The 24,362-nt window shown below is 38.7% G+C and overlaps 1 pseudogene; it reads left to right on the plus strand.

Annotated features, from left to right (window-relative positions):
• The first annotated feature begins 1,651 nt into the window (after positions 1 to 1,651).
• Positions 1,652 to 24,362, plus strand: part of LOC144337079 (zinc finger protein 728-like) — a 57,235-nt pseudogene continuing 34,524 nt past the window's right edge.

Genomic DNA, 24,362 nt, shown 5'->3' on the forward strand with positions numbered 1-24,362 from the left:
AGCTGAGATCATGCCATTGCATTCTGGCCTGGCTGGCAGAGCAACATTTGTCTAAAAACAAAAAAAGATAAAAATAAAGATTGTTTCAAGTTAAAAAAAAAAGTCTAATAAAATAAAATAGAAAAAGTTAAAAAATTATAAGAGATTATAAGGCCAGGCGCCATGGCTCATGCCTGTAATCCCAGCACTTTGGGAGGCTGAGGTGGGCGGATTGCCTGAGGTCAGGAGTTTGAGACCAGCCTGGCCTCAACATGGTGAAACCCTGTCTCTACTAAAAAAACAAAAATTAGCCAGGCGTGGTGGCAAGCACCTGTAATCCCAGCTTCTGGGGAGGCTGGGGCAGGAGAATTACTTGCACCCGGGAGGTGGAGCTTTCGCTGAGCTGAGATCGCGCCACTGCACTCCAGCCTGGGCGGCAGAGGGAGACTGTCACAAACAAACAAACAAACAAACAAAAAAGAGAGTATAAAATTTATGTGAAAATTAGAGTGTTCAAAAATGACAAATTTGATGGATTTATTTATAAGATTTTACTAAAATTAGGTTTAGTTTTTTTTTTGTTTTATTTTTTGAGATGGCGTTTCACTCTTGTTGCCCAGGCTGGAGGGCAATGGCTCGATCTCAGCTCACTACAACCTCCACCTCCTGGGTTCAAATGATTCTCCTGCCTCAGACTCCTGAGTAGCTGGGATTACAGGCGCCCATCACCACAGCTGACTAATTTTTGTATTTTTAGTGGAGAAGGGGTTTCACTACATCGACCAGGCTGGTCTTGAACTTCTGACCTCAGGTGATCTACCCGCCTCGGCCACCCAAACTGATGCCATTAAAGGAGTAAGCCATCACGCCCGGTCTTCAGTATTGATAATACACTATTACTAAAGTAAAAATTGGTTTACTGTTGAACAAAAATTTTATGTATTATTAACATGGCAGTAAACTATATTTGTTCACATTTTGAATACATTTAAAAAGAGAGTAAAGAAGAGAAAGAATTTTCCCATGCTCTGGGGTGGGCCCGGCTCAGCTCAGGGAGGAAGCCCTGCCTGGAAAGGCTGCAGCCTTTTGTTATCAGAAGCATCTGATAACATCTTCTGTCACTCAGGGCTCGAAGGGGCGGGGCCTTAAACATCATCCAATCAGGGACGCTGGGCTGAGACCGTCCAATCAGGCATGCAGCTGGAGCGGACAGGGCGACTTCCGGGATGTGGTCGGACCTTTGGCTCTCGCCGCAGCCGGAGGTCAAGGTGGGGTGCTTGCTCCTGTGTGTCCTCTCCTCCTAGAGGCCCAGCTTCTGTGGTCCTGTGACCCGCAGGTATTGGGAGATCCACAGCTAAGTCGCCAGGACCCCCTGGAAGCCTAGACATGGTGAGTGTGCCGGGTCCGACATCCGGAGAGAGTGGCCGGGGCTGGTTGGAACCGGCTGTGGCGGGACTCAGGCCTCCCCGCAGTCAGCTCCACAATCTGTGCCCGAAGTTCTCCTTGCCTAGCTCCACCTCAGTCCGCTTCAGCCATAAGATGGCGGCTGCGCTGACACCCGGCCCCCGGGCGTCCTGTCTCTAACCTGCGCTATAACTGTGCCCTGGCCTGGAGACCTCTTGGGGCAGCTCTGCACCCGCAGCGCGGAGTGTCTCCCATATGTGCAGGGACCATGGGAGGGTCGTCAGAGGAGAATCCTGACTCCGCGTGTGGGTTCATGAATGGAAAGAGCTTTGGTCCGTGAGGTTCCCAGCTCCTGTTTCCTCTTATTAAAAATTTACGGAAGTCAGCGCACAAATATAAAATAATTTATCCAAAGAGTGATTCCAAAATTGTAGAGCACCCAGCTGTGGGTTGTAGTTTATGGTCTATTGAAGGGATTTGACGGAAGAGTTTTATAAGGCGCATAATGAAGAAAACCAAATTCAGTAATTGGTTAGGTACAGTTAGGTAGTTTCTTAGTTTGTACTATCAAGATGGAAATTTCTTGATTATGTAGTCAGAGATTAATTGGCAGTTTATAGTTACTTAAGCCTGAATTTTTTTCCCCAATATCGTAATTTACAAAAAGTGCATTTGAATTAGTTTGTTTTTTTGAGACAAAGTCTCACTCTGTCGCCCAGGCTGGAGCGCAGTGGCACCGTCTGGGCTCACTGCAATCTCCGCCTACCAGGTTCACGTGGTTCTCCTGATTTAGCCTTCCAAGTAGCTGGGATTACAGGCATGCGCCACCACGCCTCCTTAACTTTTTTTTTTTTTTTTTTTTGAGAAGGAATCTGGCTCTGTGGCCCAGGCTGGAGTGCAATGGCGCGATCTCGGCTCACTGCAAGCTACGCCTCCCGGGTTCACGCCAGTCTCCAGACTCAGCCTCCTGAGTAGCTGGGACTACAGGCACCCGGCATCACGCCCGGCTAATTTTTCTATTTTTAATAGAGACAGGGTTTCACTGTGTTAGCCAGGATGGTCTCGATCTCCTGACCTCGTGTTTCACCCGCCTCGGCCTCCCAAAGTGCTGGGATTACAGGTGTAAGCCACCGCGCCTGGCCGGATTAGGTTTTTTAAAAGTAGAATTTAGGAACTAGAGCCTCTTCAGTCTAACTGCCAGCCACTTAATTATTTGCACACCCCACAAGGAACTGCTGTTTCCTTGCATTTTTCACATGTGTCCCAAGTAGGGCCTCAAGTCTATCCCCCATCCCCTATTTCTCCAACCTGACTCTGGCTTGCAGTAAAATACTTAATTTCCTCTTCCTTCTGACATTCCCAAATGCCAGTTTGCCCTCCCTTATTCATATTATCAACTATTTGTCCTTTAGTGTATATTTTGATACCTGTTTTAATCATTTTTTTGACAAAGCATTTGATGGCACATTTAAAAAAAATTGTTTTCTGTTTGTAAATATTTTTTCTTCTGTTTTCCCTAGACACAGATATCAGAATGTTTTGGGGGTCAAGGTTTCCCTTTGGAAACTTTATAGGGAGATGTGTCCTCAGCTACCCTTCAATTTTTTTCTTGGACCTGAGATTCAGTACTGTCTGGGGAAAAACCAGGATACCCGCCATGGCTATGTCTGCGAGAGTGTCTAGTGAATATCAGTTCCTGGGTCATTTTCTCCCCTAAGACAACCTGAGGTATGGAGTGGAGCCTCTCAAGAGAGCAGGTGAATGCCCTTTGACTGAGAGGCATCTTCTGGTGCGCTGTTTTTTTGGAAAGCTACCCCCTTGAGATACTAATATTGTCTTTACCCAACCCAGCTTCCATTTCTTGGAGACGCGTTGCTGTTCAGACAATCAGATGCTGGTAGTGAAGGGGAAACCAAAATAATTTTTGCCCCTGGATTCTCTTAGGGGACAGAAAAATAGTGATAGAAAAATGGTAAAAAGTTTGTGAAATAAAATAGCACTCCAAAGACAAAGAAAAAAAACTGATCCCAGTGAGATGGTGCAAGAACTTGCAAAGTGAAATATACCTGGGGCACTCACTGGGGCAGAGTTTGTTCAGAGTCTCCTGAGAGAATGATTATTGAGCACTTAAGTGAACAGGATGGGGTGGGAGAATCTCTAAAGTAATTGGATGGCCTGACTTGACACACGAGTCAGACATATCTGTACCTTGAAATGATTAAGTGATTTCTTCACTTATTTTGACCAGGTTTTTGTGTGTGTGTGTGTGTGTGTGTGTGTGTGTTTTTTTTTTTTTTTTTTTTGGACAGTGTTTTCCTCTGTCGCCCAGGCTGTAGTGCAGTGGTGCAATCTCTGCAGTGCTACTTTTTGTATTTTTAGTAGAGATGGGGGTTTGCCATGTTGGCCAGGCTGTTTGAGCTCAAAATTCTGACCTCAAGTAATCTGCCCACCTTGGCCTCCCAAAGTGCTGGGATTGCAGGTGTGAGCCACTGTGCCCGGCTGACCTCAGTTTTTTAACTGTAAATTGCATTTTATTAGTAGGGCTTGAAAGGTAAGAAAATATTTACAAAGGGCATAAAAAAGGTGAGTTTCAGAAAATAATACCTAATTATATATTTGTTGAAAATTCTCATTCACCTTTTTCTCGGAGTGAATTTAGAAGTTTTCTCAGGTTTGTTTTGTTTTGTTTTGTTTTTTGTTGAGACAGAGTCTCACTCTGTCACCCAGGCTGGAGTGCAGTGGTGGGATCTCAGCTCACTGCAAACTCTGCCTCCCAGGTTCATGCCATTGTCCTGCTTCACTCTCCCGAGTTGCTGGGACTACATGTGCCCACCACCAAGCCCAGCTAATTTTTTTGTATTTTTAGCAGAGACGGGGTTTCACCTTGTTAGCCAGGGTGCTTTCGATCTCCTGACCTCATGATCCGCCTGCCTTGGCCCCCCAAAGTGCTGGGATTACGGGTGTAAGCCACTGTGCCCAGCCTTCTGGTGTGTTTTTTATGGCTGAATGATTTCAAACAGAATTCCATCTAGCTTTTAGAATGTTAGCTACTGAGAAAAAAAAATAAGAAAAATTGTTCTTCCATTTCGGCTGTAGAGAATTAATATATTTCCACAAGCAAATGTGGTAGATAATTGGGGAGTTACATAGATTTGTGAAAACATCAGTTTCTTTTTTTGCAGGGTGAATTTGCTAAAGTAAATATCTTTGTTCTATATCCTGTTATTTCGATTTCTGAGTTTAATGCTAAATTTTATGTGATGAAACTTGGTACCTCCTAGAAGTGTTCCCATATAACTAATTGTTTACCACATGATTTTTAATACAAAAAGTAAAATAATACTTTATTGTCCAAAAGAAATAAATACCTTTCTTTCTCTTACTGAGGTACAAAATACTAGCACCTTAACATTTTCTTATATGTTTTTGGATCATTTTGCTGGATTTTTTCAAACACTTAGTTTCAAAAACTAAGTGAATGACTCTGACATGGTAATTAAAGCTTGAGCCCAATGACTGCAAACTGAGGTTAATTTTGAGCCAGCAAAAGGAGGTTATTAAAGACCCAGTTAGTTCCTTCTGGAAAGCCTTTCCTGCAGATGTCCCAGCCTGCTCACCCCAGCGGTGGAAGAAGCCTCCATAGTGAGAGAAGCTACAGAGCCCTGCAAAGCTGGGGCCCCACAGGCAGATGCAGTTAAGGTTAAGATAGAAAGGGTTGGGGAATGTCTTACTGAAGATAAAATTTTTACTGTTTTGAGGCAGTTTTGAGAGGTTTTAAACCAGTTACATGTATGTTAAAAAAAAAAAAAATTGAATTCCAAAGGAGTATTGCAACAGGAGGAAGTACCAACTATAAGATCTTTAAGGATTGCAAAGATTAGGCAGAAAAGGGCTTTTTTTCCTAAGGATAAAAAAATAAGTTTAGAAAAAAGGTGAGGGGAATGTTTAAATGAAGGTTGAAATAATCAGGTTTTAGATCAGAGAATGTTTTACCCTGAAGTCAGTGTGTTCTTAGGAGGGATATAAAATGAGGTTGTGTGGTGGCTCAGACTGAGCATAGCTCAGAGTTCGGGAGCCTGTGGGAAGAAAATAAACTTAAGTGAATTTTGATTAAGAAGTATTTTATGTTGACCACTGAAGACAAATTCAGCTGCTTTTTTAATGAGAAAAAGAAGAAAATATGCGAGTGTTTTCCTGGCTGTGTATTGGGTAAGTAAAGAGAGAACCATCTAAGTCATAATGGGAAGGGTGTGTCTTTTCATAAAGTGTTCCTGGAGAACACAGAGGATAGAGAATTTTATTAATCACAGCTGTTTATTGTCTATGTGCTTCATCTTTTCCCACCTCTTTTCTTGGTTCTATACTTCCATTTGGCTTTTTGGGAGTTGTATATTATATTTGAAACCAGTAAATATAACTACAGTGTTCTGCTGAGTTCTGTGAGTAACTCTATCGGGTTACTGAATTTCAAAAAGGTTATGGGAGTCCCCAACTTTTAAACAGTAGGTCAGAAGCATAGATGAGCCCATGGAGTTTGTGACTGGCATCTGCAGTGAGGACAATGTTGTGGGACTGAGCCCTGAATCAGGGTCTATGCTGACTCTGGGTGGTGTCAGAATTCAAGTGTTAGACAATGAGTTGATGTTGGAGAGTTGTTGGTGTTCATCAAACTCTGCAGATTTGGTGCCAGAAGAAAAATAGCACAGACTTCTGGCCTGGAATGAAACTCTAGGTGTCTGGGAATGGGAGGCTCTGCTCTCCTCTACACAGGCTGTCACACTGCCCCTTGTTCTTTGATTTCAGATCTCCTCCCAGGGTGACAGAGGACTGAAAACTTAGAGATCTGATGACAAACCCCTTTTTGCGAAAGCTGCCAGCAGAGGATTTCCACCCACTCACAAACACTAGACATTGATGTGTCCACACCCCTCTCAGGACAAGGCACCACCCTCAGGAATTTTACCACAGCATTTTTGACCCTAGTGGTTTTTTTGGCCAAAAACCTACAAAAGTATCTACAAGTCTCCTGGCATATCTCTGTTTTCAGACACTGAATCTGCAGTAGCGACCTGTTTCTCCACCAGCCTAGGGTTGTCGACCACGTGTTCATAATCTTATCTCCCTGCACAGCCCCACCTGAGCCACTATCTATTGCGCAGACCAGTCTGTCCACCTGCATTGCACTCTCTCTAACCCAGGGACTTTTTTTTCTTTTAACTTTTATTTTTGGTTGGTTCAGGGGTACACATGCAGGTTTGTTGTACAGCTAAAATTGTGTCATGGAAGTTTGGTGTGCAGATTATTTTGTCACTGCAGTACTAATCATAGCACTAAAAAGGTACTTTTTCTGACCCTTTTAGTTCTGCCACCCTCCATCCTCAACTAGGCCTCAGTGTCTTTTTTTCTCCTCTGTGTTCATTTGTTCTTGTTATTTAGCTCTTACTTATAAATAATAGCATGCATTTGGTTTTCTGTTTCTGCATCAGTTTTCTAAGAATAGTGATCTCCAGCTTCATTCCATGTTGCTGCAAAGGACATAATCTTTTTGTTTTGTTTTGTTTTTTTGTTTTGTTTTATGGCCACACAGGATTTCATGATTTCATGATGTTTATGTACCATTATTTGTTTGTTTGTTTTGAGATGGAGTCTCGCTATGTCACTCATGCTGGAGTACAGTGGCATGATCTCAGTTCACTGCAACCTCCACCTCCCAGGTTCAAGCAGTTCTTCTGCCACTGCCTCCCGAGTAACAAGGATTACAGGTGTGTGCCACAACACCCAGCTAATTTTTGTATTTTTAGTATAGATGGGGTTTTACCATGTAGGCCAGGCTGGTCTCAAACTCCTGACTTCCGATGATCCGTCGCCTTGGCCTCCCAAAGTGTTGGGATTACAAGTGTGAGCCACTGCACCTGGCCCATATTTTGTTTTTATTAAGTTTTTTGTGTTTTGTTATATTTGGAGACAGGGTCTCACTCTTTTTCTCAGGCTGTAGTGCAGTGGTGTGGTCTTGGCTCACTAAAACCTCAACTTCTCAGGCTGAAGCTATCCGCTTCTACCTAAGCTTCCCAAGTAGCTAAGAATAAAGGCTTGTGCCACCATGCCTAGCTAATTTTTCTTTTTGTATTTTTTTTTTTTTTTTTTTTTTTTTATAGATGGGATTTTGCCATGTTGTCCATGCTGGTCTCAAACTCCTGAGCTCAGGCAATCCACCTGGCTCGGCCCCCAAAGTGCTGGATTACAGGCATGTGCCATCATATAACCATACCATATTTTGTTTATCCAGTCTACCAGTGATAGGCATTTAGGCTGATTCCATGTCTTTGCTATTGTGAATAGTGCTGCAATGAACGTGATTGTGCATGTGTCTTTGTGATAGAATCATCTGTATATTTTTAGGTATATACCCAATTGTGAGGTTACTGGGTCAAATGGTAATTTTGTTTTTAGTTTAGTGAGGAATCACCACACTGCTTTTCACAATGGTTGAATTATGATAATGGCCATTCTCACTGGTTTGAGATGATTTCTTGTTGTGGTTTTCTTTTGCATTTCTGTAATGATTAGTGATGAGCATTTTTTTATATGCTTGTTAGCCACATGTTTGTCTTCTTTTGAAGACAAGCATCTTCTTAATGTTTTTATCTTTTAAGTGAGGTTTTTTTTTTTTCTTGTAAACTTGTTTTAGTTCCTAATGAATTCTGGATAGCAGACCTTTGTCAGAAGCATAGTTTGCAAGTATTTTCTATTATTCTGTAGGTTGTCACTTTACTGTGTTGATCCTTTCCTTCGCTGTGAAAAAGATCATTAGTTTAATTAGGTCCCATTTGTCAATTTTTGCTTTTGTTGCAATTACTTTTGATATCTTCATTATCTTTGCCAGTTTCTATGTCTAGAATGGCACTTCTTACCTTCCAGGGTTTCTTTTTTTATATACATAATTTTTCAGATTAACATTTAAGTCTTTCATTTACCTTGAGTTGATTTTTTTATATGGTGTTATAAAAGGATCCAATTTCAATCTGCTACATAGTGGTAGCTAGTTGTTCCAGTACCATTTATTAAATAGGAAGTTCTTCCCCCATTCCTGTTGTCACCTTTGTTGAAGATCAGATGGTTTTAGGTGTGTGTCATTATTTCTGGGCTCCCTATTCTGTTGCATTGGTCTATGAGTTTGTTTTTGTACCAGTACCATGTTGCTTGGTTTACTGTAGCCCTGTTGTATAGTTTGAAGTCAGGTAACGTAATGCCTCCAACTTTGTGGTTTTTGCTTATGATTGCCTTGGCTATTCAGGCTCTTTTTTGGTTCCGTGTGAATTTTAAAATTGTTTTTTTAGTTCTGTTAAAAAATATTTTGGTGGTTTGATTAAATTAGCATTACATCTGTAAATTTATTTCAGCAGTATGACCGTTTTATGATAGTGATCTTTTTTATTCATGAGCATAAAGTGGTTTTCCATTTGTTTGTATCATCTCTGGCTTCTTTAAGCATTGTTTTGTAATTCTTGTCATAGAGATCTTTTCCCTTTCTGGTTATCTGTATTTCTAGATATGTTATTCTTTTCTGTGGCAGTTGTGAATGGGGTTGTGTTTTCCATTCAGATTTGGCCTAGATGTTTTTGATATATAGGGTTGCTACTAATTTTTGTACATTTCTTTTGTATCCTGAGACTTTACTCAAGTTGTGAGTTTCAAGAGCTTTTCTGCTTAGAGTATATGGGTTTCCAGATGTAGAATCATGTTGTTTGCAAATAGGGATAGTTTGACTTTCTCTCTTTTTGTTTGGATGCCTTTTATTTTTATCTTTTGCCTGATTGCTGTGGCTAAGACTTCCAATTTTATGTTGAATAGGAGTGTTGAGAGAAGACGTCCTTGTCTTGTGCCAGTTATCCAGAAGGAATGCTTCCAGGTTTTGTCCATTCAGTATGTTGGCTGTGAGTTTGTCATAGATAACTTACTATTTTGACGTATGTACCTTCAATGCCTAGTTTGTTGAGGGTTTTTAACGTGAAAAATGTTAAATTTTATTGAAAGCCTTTTGTGCATCTATTGAGATAGTCTTGTGGTTTCTCTCTTTAATTCTGTTTATGTGATGAATCACATTTATTGATTTGTGTATGTTGAACAAACCTTGAATCCCCAAAATAAACCGTAGTTTATCACAGCGGGTTAGCTTTTTGATAAGCTGCTGGATTTGGTTTGCCAGTAGTTTGTTGACGATTTCTTTTTTTTTTTCTTTTTTTGAGATGGAGTCTTGCTGTGTCACCCAGGCTGGAGTGCAGTGGTGTGATCTTGGCTCACTGCAACTTCTGCCTCCCAGGTTCAAGTGATTCCCCTGTCTCAGCCTCTTGAGTAGCTGGGCTTACAGTCGTGTGGTACCATACCCGGCTAATTTTTTTGTGTTTTTAGAAGTGATGGGGTTTAATCGTGTTGGCCAGGCTGGTCTTGAACTATTGACCTCAGATAATCAGCCCATCTTGGCCTCCCAAAGTGCTGGGATTACAGGTGTGAGCCACCAGGCCCAGCCGTTTGTTGAAGATTTTGGCATCAATGTTCATCAAGGATATTGGCCTGAAGTTGCCTTTTTTTTTTGTTTTTGTTTTTTCTGTTAGGTTTTGGTATCAGAATGATGCTGTTCTTACACAATGAGTTGGAGAGGAGTTTCTTCTTTTTAATTTTTTGATTTTGTTTTAGTAGAAATAATTTAATCTTTTGAAATTGTTTTAGTAGAAATAATATCAGCTTCTATTTGTACATCTGGTAGAATTCAGCTGTGAATATGTCTGGTCCTGAGCTTCATTTGATCGGTAGGTTATTTATTACTCTTTCAGTTTTTTGAGCTTATCTATCTATTTAGGGCTTTGATGTTTTTGTGTGTATTCAGTCTTGGGAGGATGTATTTGTTCCAGAATTTTTTCATTTCTTCTAGAGTTTTGTTTTGTTTTTTTTATGTGCATAGTATGTTCATACAGACTTCAGTATATATATATATATTTTATTTTATATTTGCTTATGTGCATAGTATATTCATAGACTTCAGTATATTTTTGTGGGGTCAGTGGTAATGTATCTTTTTCTCATTTCTAATTGTGTTTATTTGTATCTTCATTAATCTAGCTAGTAGTTTATTTACCTTTTTTTTAAAAAAATAGATTGAATGCCTGGATTTCTTGATATTTTGTAGTTTTTCATGTCTAAATCTCCTTCAGTTCAGATCTGATTTTGGTTATTTCTTGTCTTTTGCTAGCTTAGCGGCTGATTTGCTTTTGTTGCTCTCAGTCTTTTTTTTATGTTGTCAGGTTGTTAAACTGAGATCTAACTTTTTGGTGTGAGGATTTAATGCTATAAATTTTTCTTGTAATACTGCCTTAGCTGTATTGCAGGGATTCTGGTATGTTGTATTTTTGTTCTTATTTGTTTCAAAAGACTTCTTGGTTTCTGCTTTAATTTCATTTTTTACCAAAAGGTTATTCAAGTGTAGGCCATTTAATTTTTATTTAATTGTATGGTTTCCAGTTGTTTTATTGGTATTGAATTATATTTTTCTTAAGCTATAGTCTGTGTGTGTGGTTTGCATCATTTTGGGATTTTTGAATTTGCTGAGAATGGTTTTATTTCTGATTGTGTGGTCAATTTTAGAGTATGTGGCACGTGGTAATGAGAAGAATGTGTATTATGGTATTTTTAGATGAAGAGTTCTGTAGATGTCTATTAGGACTATTTGGTCAAGTGTTGAGTTCAGGTCCTAATATTGTTGTTAATTTTTTTCTTCAGTGATCTGTCCGTTAGTGCCTGTGAGATGTAGTCTCTGATTATTACTGTGTCAGATTCTAAGTCTCTTCATAGGTCTCTAAGAACTTGCTTTATTCATGTGGACCCATGGATTTTTTTATAACACCTTTCTCTCTTCTGCTTTCCCCCCCATAAACGTCCTTTCAAGTGCACACAGTGTGCAAAATTCAGATGTCCAAGAGTTCAAGAACTTGTCCAGAGACCTGGCTGTTTTAAGAGAAAATATAAATTTGCAACAAGAGGCTTTATTCTCATATGTGAAAATAAGGGAGGATAACTTGCTGATTTTTTAAAAAAGGTTTAGATTATGTGTATATATTTCTTCTGCTTTTTGAAATATATGTAAATCATATTAACAATGAAACAAACCTTTTGTCATTCTTTTTGACTCAGAATTGTCTTTATTTGGGACCTGAGATTCATTGCTTTCTTTTTGTCTTGGCAAAAGATTATTTTTTTTTTTATCTTTAGTCTTTAAACTAGACACAGATTTGTTCAGAGTAAACTTCATTTCAAGAGCATTAAAAAGTTGAGCACGAAGATCAGAATAAATTTAGCAATACAGAATAATATAGACTAAAAGATACTGAGTAAGTTCTTTGGCAGAAACCTGATTATCCAAGATGATTATTTGCAGGCTGACATACTTACACTGCAAAAGCCAGAAGAGTTCAGTGTATAAACTGAACAGTGGAGTCTGTTGTACTTGGGTTACTTCAGTACAGTTAGTGCAGTTATGTGTAGTGTTTGTAGACAACTTGCATTCATGTAAATTAAACAGTATTTTCTACGATAGTATGAATATAAGGCCACAATGTTTACTTTGAATTCCTTAGTTATTTTAATATTGTTATTCATACTTTTGAAATACAGTGTTTTAACTGAATTATAGTTCAGATAATTTTTTAAAATCTTACATACCTTCTGACAAGTACATAAAATTAGTCATATATGTATATCTGATATCCAAAGAAATTTACCATTAAATTGTTACAGTAGATATTAGTCTGACATGCTTATTAATTTATCCAATAGTAATAATTATAGGTAAGCATAATTTTAGTGTCATATTTTACCGAATTAGTATGCTGCTATTACGGAACAAATAAACACAGGTGATATGGCTACCCAAAAACCATAATAGCTCTCCAGTTAGCTATGTTGCAAGCTCTAATATATTTTACTATATTAACACAGATTTCAATGTTTTATAAAATAGTGCTGGTGGAAGCTGTCAGATATATTCCAATATAGATCTCACATTCAATGGTTAGGAAATAAGAGAGCAGCAGAGATGGAAGATAAATCTTTTAAAATTCTGCTGAGAACTGGGCATGGTGGCTCATGCCTCTAATCCCAGGACTTTGGGAGGCCAAGGTGGGTGAATCACCTGAGGTCAGGAGTTTGAGACCAGCCTGGACAACACAGTGAAAACTTGTCTCTACCAAAAATACAAAATTAGCTGGGTGTGGTGGCACATGCCTGTAGTCCCAGCTATTTGTGAGGCTCAGACAGGAGAATCACTTGAACCCAGGAGGCAAAGTTTGAGGTGAGCCAAGATCACACCATTGCACTCCAACCTGGGCAACAAGAATGAAACTCCATCTCAAAAAAAAAAAAAAAAAAAAATTCTGCTGAGAATATGCCCCCTTTATTCAATAATGCTCATGTTTCTCTTGCTGAGAGTAGCTATGCACTTCGGGTGTTTGGAGAGAAATTCTTCTTAGGGAGGTATTTTCTGGCTGACTTGATCAATTTTATATCCAATCTCAGTTTTTTCTTAACACATTTTAACTTTTTTCTCTCAATATAATTTTTCTCAGAACAAGAGCTGTTTTTCTCTCGAACGCATTGCGTGTCTGTTTCAGAAACCCTATTAGTATCCAATGGTATCTGTGAAAGATGTGGGCTGTCACAGTGAGAACTCTGAGAGCTATCTCTATCTGGAGTCATGCTAAAACCCAGCAGTATTTTTTCATGTCACCATTATAAATAAAAACTCAGGCTGAAACACTGCTCCTTTTTCTATTATTGTGAAGGTGCAATTCTACCCAGGAGGTCTGCAGACTCTCCTCCTGCTGCTCAGGCTTCACTCTCTGATGTGGCACCGGAGTGCTGCTGTGGCAATTGGGATTCAACTAAGATGTGAGTTTCCAACTGTGAGCCCTGTGCTGTGGGCCGTGCCTCAGTGGCAGATGGTAGGGGTCAAGAGAATACACTAGCCACCAGGAGAGGGAAACAGGAGTGCTCAAGCCCAATGCTCGGGAAGTAGAGAGCTATTACTTTAAAATTTAAATAGCCAAAAAGATAGCACCCGAATCAACAATTTTTGTAGAAGAGTCAAAGCCTACCTTCACCAGACACTGGGGTTCAAGTTGCACAACTACCTCCAGTCATGAAGATGTGAAAAGTTTATTTTTTCATTGATTATAACCATTTAGCATACATGGATGGCCTTCCCAACTACCAGGTGAATTTAGGATGAACTATGTGTGACATGGTGCTGTAAATTCTACTTGTAGATGAATTATGGTGATTGTCTTTCTGTCTTTGCAATCTCTTGAGCAAATTGACTGTAATGCATGTCACATTCACATGTAATTGTATCATAAAACAGTTTTCTTTCTGTTCTGTTATTGTGGAGTTCCTTTGGGGCTAAAGAAAATTTTGCTTTTAATTATATTTTCCAAACCCAGTCTAGAATTACCAGACATAATGTAAACACATAAGGTACCAACTAAGCTTTACTCTAGATGGGCCTTTTTGGCTTCCAGTCAATTCACAATTGTGCAGTGAAGTGCATGCTGTCCCCTAAATATGCAGGTGGAATTGTGTCTCTGCCTACTTGGTATCTATCATCCTCTACAGTCACTTTTAGAGAGGCTAGACCAGATGTCTACAAACTTCGTAGGTCAGATATTAACCATTTTACCTCTTCTGATGACTTGTGTCTTCAGACTTGAAACTGATTCAGTGACCATCTGTCACCGAAACCCAATCAGTAAAATATGTGCATTGAGTAGACCTGTAGACATGAGAATCTCCATTTCTCCCTCCTTCCTCATGCTAAAATGCCCACAAATGTTCAGGTAACATTTACCTTGAATATTGCTGCTACTTTACCCATGGAGGGCCTGAATTTGCAGCTCCAAATTCTAAATCTAGGTCTTGAGAATTGAGACGGAAAAAACAAGTTTTTATCTGAGGAATGCAAGTCCTTTTAGGTATCAAACTCAGAGAGACATTAAAATGAGAGCACAGTCATGTTTCTCTCCCTTTGTTTTCAGCTATATATCTCTTGAAACTGTTCACTGTTGCCACAAGTAGCTATAAATTAAACTAATTCCACAGTGGACACTACATTCCATATCCTTAACCTTGATGTATATCCAATCAATTATTAAAGTTATTTCTTTACAGAAATAAGAATTTCTCACAACAAATTTTGCATCAGTGAGCACTCACAGTTCCTTTTTTTTTTTTTTTTTTTTTTTTTTGCCTTTACAAATCCACTTGTAAGTGCTGCTAATCAAAGTGTAGGTTCCAGGCAACTTGAATATTTTGTCTCAAGTTAAAATCCTTAAGCTTGACCCAAATAAACTGTCTGCTTTTGTTCATGTCGTGTCAGCTTTTTAAAGGTTAACTATTATTTAGAATGTTCTAGAGCAGCCTCTATGAGGGAATCTCTCCTTTGATTTCACTTTACTTGCTGTAACACCCAAAAATGCAGAGTGAGGTTGATTTCACCTAGAATTTGCAAATAAGGTCTGGCTGACCTCTGCCTGGGATTTACAAGGCAGGGCCGGACTTTGGATTTAGAATTTATAGAAAACCAACAGGAGGCATTTTCTGCATTGTGAGATATCAACATAGACATTTTGAATTCCTCTTTTGAGAGTGTGGCTTTTTGACCTTTTCACATCTTTTTCATTAACTTGCCATAGTTATGTGAGAGGCTCCAGGGGTAAATAGAATCTGATGGCAGAATCTGTAAGTGTAAACAAGCATCTTAAGGCCACAAAGTATCCAGAGCCACGACCACAACTATACCTACCTGTAAAATGTGATACTGGAGTAAAGTATTCTTGTCCTTCTACTTACCCAACAGCTAGCAAATCAGGACAGCTAGCAAATCAGGATGGATGACCCAGGTTGTGGAGTTCAACCAAGGCAGTTCCATTTTTTATTTAGAATCATCCTGAGTCTTCTCTGCCTGGCTTATCAGTGGACCATCAGCCCCAGGTCACTGGGAACCCTCTCACAATCACCTGTGTATCTTTGAGACATTTGAGAATGTCCAGAACAGAATTGTGTCAGGCTGACAAGAGTGATTAATTCTGCTTCTGTCCCAGTGTGAGAGAAATGAGTCATCCTGTGTTTGTTTTGCCCCTTACACAAGAAGTATCTTTGATTGGTACCCAGATGAGAGTTTTTCCAGTTCCTTGGTACTTGGGTAAAAAATCAGGAGGTCTGGAGGCTCAAATAGATAAACTAATTGCTTTCATTTCATATAGTCATTAAAAAAAATAGATGAAGCAGGCCAGGTGCAGTGGCTCATACCTGTAACCCCAGCACTTTGGGAAGCCAAGATGGGTGGATCATCTGAGATCAGGAGTTTGAGACCAGCCTGGCCAACATGGTGAAATCCTATCTCTACTAAAAATACCAAAAGTAGCTGGGTGTGGTGGCTCATGCCTGTAGGCTTGGCTACTTGCAAGGCTGAGGCAGGAGAATCTCTTGAACCTGGGAAGTGGAGGCTGCAGTAAGCCGAGATCCCATCTTTGCACTCCAGCCTGGGCAACAAAGTGAGACTTCATCTCAAAAAACAGAAAAAGAAAAGAAAAATAGATGAAGCAGTCATAGTTCCTACTATCCTGGCAGTTTTAGCCTAGACTAGCAACTGGAAATATGGTTGAAATATACATCAGATGGTGGGTACAGCAAATAGACGTGTGCAAAAAATTGGGGCTTTATTTGGGCCACTTTCTTTATACTGTGGCTTCTGATGTCTACACCTGAACTTAGAAGAGTCATCATTATTATTTGTATTTATTTTAGCCTGCTAAGAATACTTTTCTTTTTTTTTATTTGAGACAGAGTCTCGCTCTGTCGCCCAGGCTGGAGTCCAGTGGCGCGATCTCGGCTCACGGCAAGCTCCTCCTCCCGGGTTCATGCTATTCTCCTGCCTCAGGTTTCTGAGTCGCCGGGACCACAGGCGCCTGCCACCACGCCCAGCTAATTTTTTTTTTTTTTTTTTTTTGTATTTTTAGTAGAGACAGGTTTCACCGTGTTAGTCAGGATGGTCTCGATTTCCTGACCTTGTGATCCACCCACCTCAGCCTCCCAAAGTGCTGGGATTCTAGGCGTGAGCCACCGCACCTGGCCATAATACTTACTTTTCTTCTAAAAAAGTTATTCTAGATAACCTTAAGGGATTTTTAAAAATTGCTTATTAGCATATAATATAAAATTTGCAGGGCAGTGGCAAAAAAGATTAAAATTATACAAACTCAGACTTAGGTTTACTTAAGTAAGCTTTAAAAAAATGAACTGACAATACCCCCCAGTGGCACAGAGAACTTAATTGTACATCGGCTGTACACTCTGCCCCAGCCCTGTGCATATTCACCCTTTTTAGAGTCCTTATTTATGTTTGGCTCTACCCTGGCGTCTTGCCTCACAGAACTGATTAGAAGAGATCAGAGTTTTGGGTCATGAATCCTGTTGCCTTTTTAGAGCTGCTGCTCAACATTTTCTGCAACCCAACAGATAAATGGGAAATATAAAGTATGTATTATAGGATCTTACTTTTCAAATTTTTTATTAAACCCAGTGCTTGCAGAAACATTATTTAGCAACTTGTTTTCTGTTCCTGCAGATCTAGTAGTTGATTCACAAGTCCCAAGAAAGTAAGTATAAACACAATAAAAGTTTATCTAAATTGCATTAAACTCTTTCCATCTGTATCTCTTTCATCTGTCTATATTTACCTTTTATTCTTTGCATTTTTTGAAAAAATCAATGACAGATCAACAGAAATAGAAATAAAAATGCTGGATCCTTTAAAGCCTTGGAATTATTGAACACGTAGTATCGACTCACAGGGTGTTATTAGGATTAAACCACATAATGTGCTATCACAGTGCTCTGTAACATCCTATTGAGCACATAGTACCTGCTTAATAAACATTGCATTAGTACATGTGCACATGTTGTTTTCCAAATGCAGACTTACTCAGAAATTGCTACCTTCTGTTTTCTCTGTAAACTTTAGAGTCAGCAAAGAGTATAATACTTTAGAATGAAGAATGATTGTCTTCATTTGTACCAGAAGTATTTGTGTTGTGACAAGAGTGCTGGGTTATCAGCCCAGGCTTCTAATGAGTGTCACCTGGCCATTTTGCAGAACTCTCTTTACTTGTGCCCTGTCCGTGGATTCTGTTTATTGTTCTGGTGGAAGCCACCATGTTATTTTAATTAAGTGGTTCATGTGACTCTAAGGTGAGGTCAGAATCAAGTATGAGGAATTCAAAATACATTCATGAGAGTTAAGTTCCATCTTTGCATTAAAGGGTGGTTCAAGAACCCGTTCTGTTTGGATTTGGTAGGGACAGGACAGCGTGGCCCATATTTCCAATACTGTAGTGGAAATTGCTGGTGCCTGTGTCAGGGGATGGCTCCTGAGGACAAAATAAAAGTGCATTTTTATCTCTGTGGAGCTACTCATTGTTTCTCAATCTCTTCTCCTATAAAGGACAGAAATGGGTGGAGTTTCTCTGTCTTGGTTCTTCTGCCTGTGGATGTGGTGACAGCAGGTAGACCTGTGGTGCTGACACTTTTAAAGGCATGTTCTCAAGATGCAGGTATAATTTGCCCAGAGAATTTTATCTGAGAAATAATCCTAGAGAAGGAGGAGAAAGAGGAAAAAATGGCCTTTTTTTTTTTTTTTTTCAGCTAAATATGTCTCAGATCAAGATCTGTGTCCACTCTGCTTCCTCCAGGAAACAAGTTTGGTACTTGCAAACCTGTACTTCTCTACTTGTGTTTTTCCTCCCTAATGAGTTTGTCTTAACTACTTTAAAAAATTCTTACAATAATCAAAGTCTCTGAAAAATATATTTTTCTATATACCAGAGCCTTCTCTACATTATGGCTTCTTATATGCCATGCAGAAATCTCACTATGAATTTATAATCTGCAATATTAAAAATGTCCCTTTGTGGCTGTTGAACATGGGAAGGTGTAGATACTCCAAATTCCTGTTGGGGAAAACCTGGGGTTTTTAGTGAAGACAGAGAACATGTAATGTTGAGGTTTCATCTGTGTTCTTTATTATGTCTATGCAGTACAGAATTAAGAAAATACCCATTGAAGCAGTATGGTATTTATTACCCAGAAAATTATAAAAAGTTTGATAGGAGATAACTGCTCTTTACAGTACTAAAGAAAGACTATTTAAAATCACTATTAAAAATTACAGAACATGGGAGATACCTGTATCTTGAACTTTCCATAAAACTAATGTTTCCCTATGGTTAAATTCAGACTATAATTTACCTTTCAGGGGGCAGTATCTCAGCAGTAATGCTGTGTCCTTCTGGGTGCATCAGGACATTATAAAAGTTTGTTCTAGTGTAGTTGATGTTAATAAATCACTTAGTTGATAAGCTCTCTGATACATGTTTTACTATAGAATTAATTATTTTTCTCTTCATTGTTAAGTATCTTTATGCAGCTGATGTGAACAAACCACCACATTTAATCTGGCAGCTGCCCTTCTTTCTTAGGTTTCCTTTGCATTTGTCTGTTTTTGGAAAATGAAGGCTCTCATCTTTATTTACAAACCAGAAAAACACAGGGTCATTCAATTACTGGATATTTGACAAAATAGTCTTTTTGGGCCAAAAACATTGGCATACTGATGAGCTTGTTAAAAATTCAGCAACTCAGACTTTATCCCTGATCTTCTGAAAAAAAAAAAAAAAAATCTGCAATAACAGGATCTCCAGCTTATTGTACACATAAAAATTTGAGTGATAGCTTCTAACTCAACATGTCTATTCCATCTGAATAATATACAAAAGTATGTCCATCTGAAAAATACACACAATTAATTCTTTTTTTTTTTTTTTTTTTTTGAGATAGAGTTTCACTCTTGTTGTCCAGGCTGGAGGGCAATGGTGCGATCTCAGCTCACCGCAACCTCCGCCTCCTGGATTCAAACGATTTTCCTGCCTCAGCCTCCCAAGTAGCTAGAATTACAAGCACAAAGCACCATGCCCAGCTAATTTTGTGTTTTCAGTAGGGACGGGGTTTCTCCATGTTGGTCAGACTGGTCTCAAACTCCCGACCTCAGGTGATCTGCCCGCCTCTGCCTCCCAAAGTGCTGGGATTACAGGCATGAGCTACCATGCCCGGCACACGATTAATTCTGTATGATGTAAATGTAGCACTCAAAATTGTACATGTTAGTGTTTATGCCCTCAATTTTATACTTTATTGTCCAGAAAAATACACTATATACACTGGTGTTATGGATCTTATAACACTTTGTTTTCTCAGAGTTAGAGAATACATTAGAGAATATTTCTAGTGGAAAACTATTTTATTGAATTATGTCAGTCACTCTTAGAAGTCAGAACCAGCTCTGTTTACTCTCTCCATTTTACGTTGAGTCAAATTAAAAATTATGCCCATGACCACTTGGTAAATAAGTGTGTTTGTGTGTGTTTTCCAGGGATCATTGACATTTCGGGATGTGGCCATAGAATTCTCTGTGGAGGAGTGGCAATGCCTGGACACTGCACAGCAGAATTTATATAGGAATGTGATGTTAGAGAACTACAGAAACCTGGTCTTCCTGGGTGAGAATAACTTTAATACGCAATTCCTAGTATACGCTATAGGTTTCATTTTGCTGCTGACTTTACTGGCCTGAACAAAGGAGGTTGAATGCAGGAATAAAGACAAAGACGGCACCAGGGGACTCCTTGCTTCTAGTGAACAAGGGCCGTGAACTTCTATAGCTCTTCATATTTATTGAGTAAAGGAGATAGGGAGAAGGGGGAGGTTGTGGTCAGCTGCTTGACTTAGTGACTGTATTCTTTGAACAGTACTCTCCAGATGTTCCAGTAGTTAACCTCAAGGAGCATGGCACCAGGGAGTGACTGTCCTCAGTGTACCTTCTGGCGGCATGAGCAGAAGCAAGTTTGCCCACATTCTGCATTCATGACAAACAATTTGCCGTTTGATTCATTCAAGTCCAGTGGAATGCTGAGTTGGTCACAGCCCTCAGGCTTTCGGCTCCCAACAGTATTGCTCTTTTGTATAATTTCTTTTTGGTAATTTATGCTTCAGATTTCTGTTTTCAAGAAAATCACAGGGAGTTTTCCATAGAGAAAAAATTTCAAGATGTTTCATCTTGACCTGAACTTACCACATTCTTGAGCTCCTCTCTGTCCTTCACTTTAGATTAATGGTAATTTCAAAATTTTACTGGCATAAAATATTATTGCTCACACTTTAAAATCTAATTACCACCACCAATTTTTAATTCAGTAGTGCCAGGTGATAAAAGTAAGAACCCACAAAATTAGAGTATTTTCTAAATATTTAGAAATTTCTGTTGTAATTTAGTATTTTGGGATAAATGTATTAGAATATTGTGTTAAATCCTCTTTACTGAGCACATTATTAAGTTGTTAATTGGAGAATATGAGCAAGAGGCATGTTACTTATTTTTAATAAAACAGGTATTGCTGTCCCTAAGCCAGACCTGATCATTTTTCTGGAGCAAGGAAAAGAGCCCTGGAATATGAAGAGACATGAGATGGCGGAAGAACCCCCAGGTAGGTGAGAGTGAATACAACAGACAACGTGGATGACAGGTCCAAAGTCAAGAAGAAAGCAAGTCCCTAAAGTGATATGGGAAGCAGTGTTCCAAAAGAAATAGTTTCTGGAAAGCCTAATTTTTATTTTTATTTTTAAATTTCCTCTCACACAGGGACGTCTTCTCTCTTTTGCTTTTAAAATATCTAAGAATTCTTTCCCTTCAGCAATCTTCCTTCAAGTTTACAGTGATAGCCAAAGTACTGTTCATGGCATACAAGAGAGTGTGCAAGCTTAGTTTTTTCATTTTTGTTTTTGTGGACACACAGATGTTTGCATAATTTTAAGACACTCACGTTAGACTATCTTTTAAGTTCTCTTTTTCCATCATCTCTGAAATGTGTGAGAGTAGTGATTTCTGTATTATTGGGTGTTTTTTGTTCATTTTTTCTGCACATTTCATCCTGTTTTTATTATAGTCTTGAAATATAGTTTGAAATTATAAAGTATGATGTCCTTCTGCTTTTTTCTTTTTCTTCAAGATTGCTTTGGCTATTCACAGTTTCTTGTAGTTTCATGTAAATTTTATGATTGTATTTTTCATTACTGTGAAAAAAAACCACTGGAATATTGATAGAAAGTTTATTGAATCTAGAGATCACTTTGGATAATATGGCGTTTTAGCATTTATTCTTTGAATCGATAGAGAAAATATATTTAAATTTATTTGTGTTCTCTCATTTTTCATTGATAAATCTTTCGCTTGAAAAGTTTTTCAGTTCCTCGGTTAAATTTGTCCTCAGATATTTATTATTTTAGTGCTATTTTAAATAAGATTGTTTTCTTCCTCTATTTTATCAGATAGTTTAAGTGTATGGAATCATAACTTGTATGTTAATTTTATATTTTGCTAATTTACTGAGTGTATTTATTAGTTTTAAAGGTTTTAATGTACTGTTTATGGTTTTTTTATAGAGAACATTGCATGATCTACAAGCGGCAATGTTTTACTTGTCTTCAATTTCAATGACTTTAAAAATTTTTTGACTAATTTTTCTTCCACATACATCAAGTGCTGTGTTGAAATAGAAGCTTTGACGATGGGCACAATATACTTTTGCATTGGTGTCTCAATTTGAAGGAGCAAACACCTCAAAGTTTTGATAAACTGGTTTCAGAGGGTAAAAATCTTCCTTTCTTGGGCCCCCAGGGTGATAGAATGCCCTCTGGGTTTGTAGTAGAGCGGGGTTGTAGCTTGGTCACAAGGCTGCTGGCTCTGCACTAGGGTCGGCTTATCATAAAGGACTTGGGTAGTTGTAATTCCCATTTTACTTTTGGACACAGTAAATATCCTTCAGGACTTTGCTCAGTAGGATAGATGCTAGGGCAGGTTTCTGCAGTCAGGTCTGCATATGGTGGGCTTTATATTAGGATGTGGATTAGTATGGCTTGTACTGAGTACCAGAGAGGATTTCTGAGGTCACTGTGGGTTTCTACATAGGCAGAACTGGCGATGAACTGTGGCTTAGGAAGCTGGAACTGAATCATGGAACTGTTATTGGGACCAAGGTCTGCAGGCCTGCCAGCTTGGCTCTAAATGGGTATCTCTCCAGGCTTCTGGAAGACCAAGACCTCTCACAGACTGTGGCTGGGAGAAGTTTGGGATGCTTACAGAGTAAGTTCAAAATTCTCAGTGGGATGGAGTTGGGTGGGACATTTTCTGGTCTGTAGTCAAGAGCAGGGGTCCTGTCGTTTGCCACCTAAATGAAAGCTTGCCTTCTGAAAAGGGTGCTCCTCAATCTTGGGCTCAGCAAAGTTTCACAATTCCCTCCCTGGATCTCAAAGCTCTCTTAAAGGCACTTATTTCCGAGATGGGGTCTCACTGCATAACCCAGGTTGGTCATAATATTTTGGCCTGAAGCAATTCTCCAACCTTACTGTACCATGTAGCTGTCATTACAGGTACTAACCATGATGCCTGGTTCTCTCATTAAGACATTTTTGTCATGGATGACTGACAAACTTTCTTGCTGTTGGGGGTTAAGCAAATAGGGCACCTTTTTCTTTTTATCTGCTTCTAAGAGTGTAAATGCTTTATATCTGTCTATCTCTTACAATCTTTGTCTTTTTGTGGCTGACGTTTCATTTTGCATAACGTTATCAAGATTTATCTTTATAATTGGTAGACTGTTTTCTGCTTTTTGAAAACTGAGTGATATTCCAGTATTTTTATATTTCAAATTGTATTTACTGAATGATTTGGTGACGGAAATTTGCATTGCCTTTACCTGTTAGCTTACAGTAATAATTATTGCTATGTAAATGACTCCTCATATGACCATACATGTTAAAGTATATATATATGGGTTGCATTCTATTTCATTAGTTTAATTTTCATCCTTATACCAGATTGTTTTAATTCTGTAACTTTGTAATGTCTTTTGAAATCAGGAACTTTAATGCCTGCAACATTCCTTTATTATTATTCTTATTTTAAGATTGATGGGAACTTTATTGCCTTTGGGGTTCGATATACTTTTGGGGTTGCTGTTTCTGTTTCTTCAAAAATACAATGAGAAATTTGAAAAACATTTCATTAAATTTGTAGATTACATTGACCAGGATTGACCAGGATGAACATCTTTACAATATTAACTATTACAACCTTTACATAAGAGCGTGCTCGAGTGTTTTGTTAAATTCCTATGTGTGTGTATATATATATATATATATATATATATATATATATGGTTTTTTTTTTTTTTTTTTTTTTTTTTTTTTTTTTTTTTTTGAGACGGAGTCTTGCTCTATCTCCAGGCTGGAGTGCAGTGGCACGATCTCGGCTCACTGCAACCTCTGCCTCCTGGGTTCAAGCGATTCCTTTGCCTCAGCCTCCTGAGTAGCTGGGACTACAGATGTGTGCCACCAAGCCTGGCTAGTTTTTCACATTTTAGTAGAGACAGGGTTTCACTATGTTGGTCAGAATGGTCTTGATCTCCTGACCTCGTGATCCACCTGCCTCGGCCTCCCAAAGTGCTGGGATAACAGACGTGAGCCACCATGCCTCACATTTTTTTTTTTTCCAGTTTCTGTCTATTATTGTTGTATACTTGCATTTGAGTTTAGTCATAGAAAATAATTCATAAAATTTCAGTTTTAAAAAATTTGGTAAGACTTCTTTTTTGGCCTAAGAGGTGGTCTATCAAGAAATATGTTGTATGAGCTATTGAGAAGGGTGTGTATCCTGATGTTGAGGAGTGCTCTCTATACCTCTGTCAGAAATATTTGTTTTATACCACCTTTAAGTAGTCTGTTTCCTTATTAATATTCTGTTTTGATTTTTTTTAAATTATACTTTA

Source organism: Macaca mulatta, chromosome 19 (genome assembly GCF_049350105.2).
Source record: "Macaca mulatta isolate MMU2019108-1 chromosome 19, T2T-MMU8v2.0, whole genome shotgun sequence".
In the NCBI taxonomy this organism is placed as follows: domain Eukaryota; kingdom Metazoa; phylum Chordata; class Mammalia; order Primates; family Cercopithecidae; genus Macaca; species Macaca mulatta.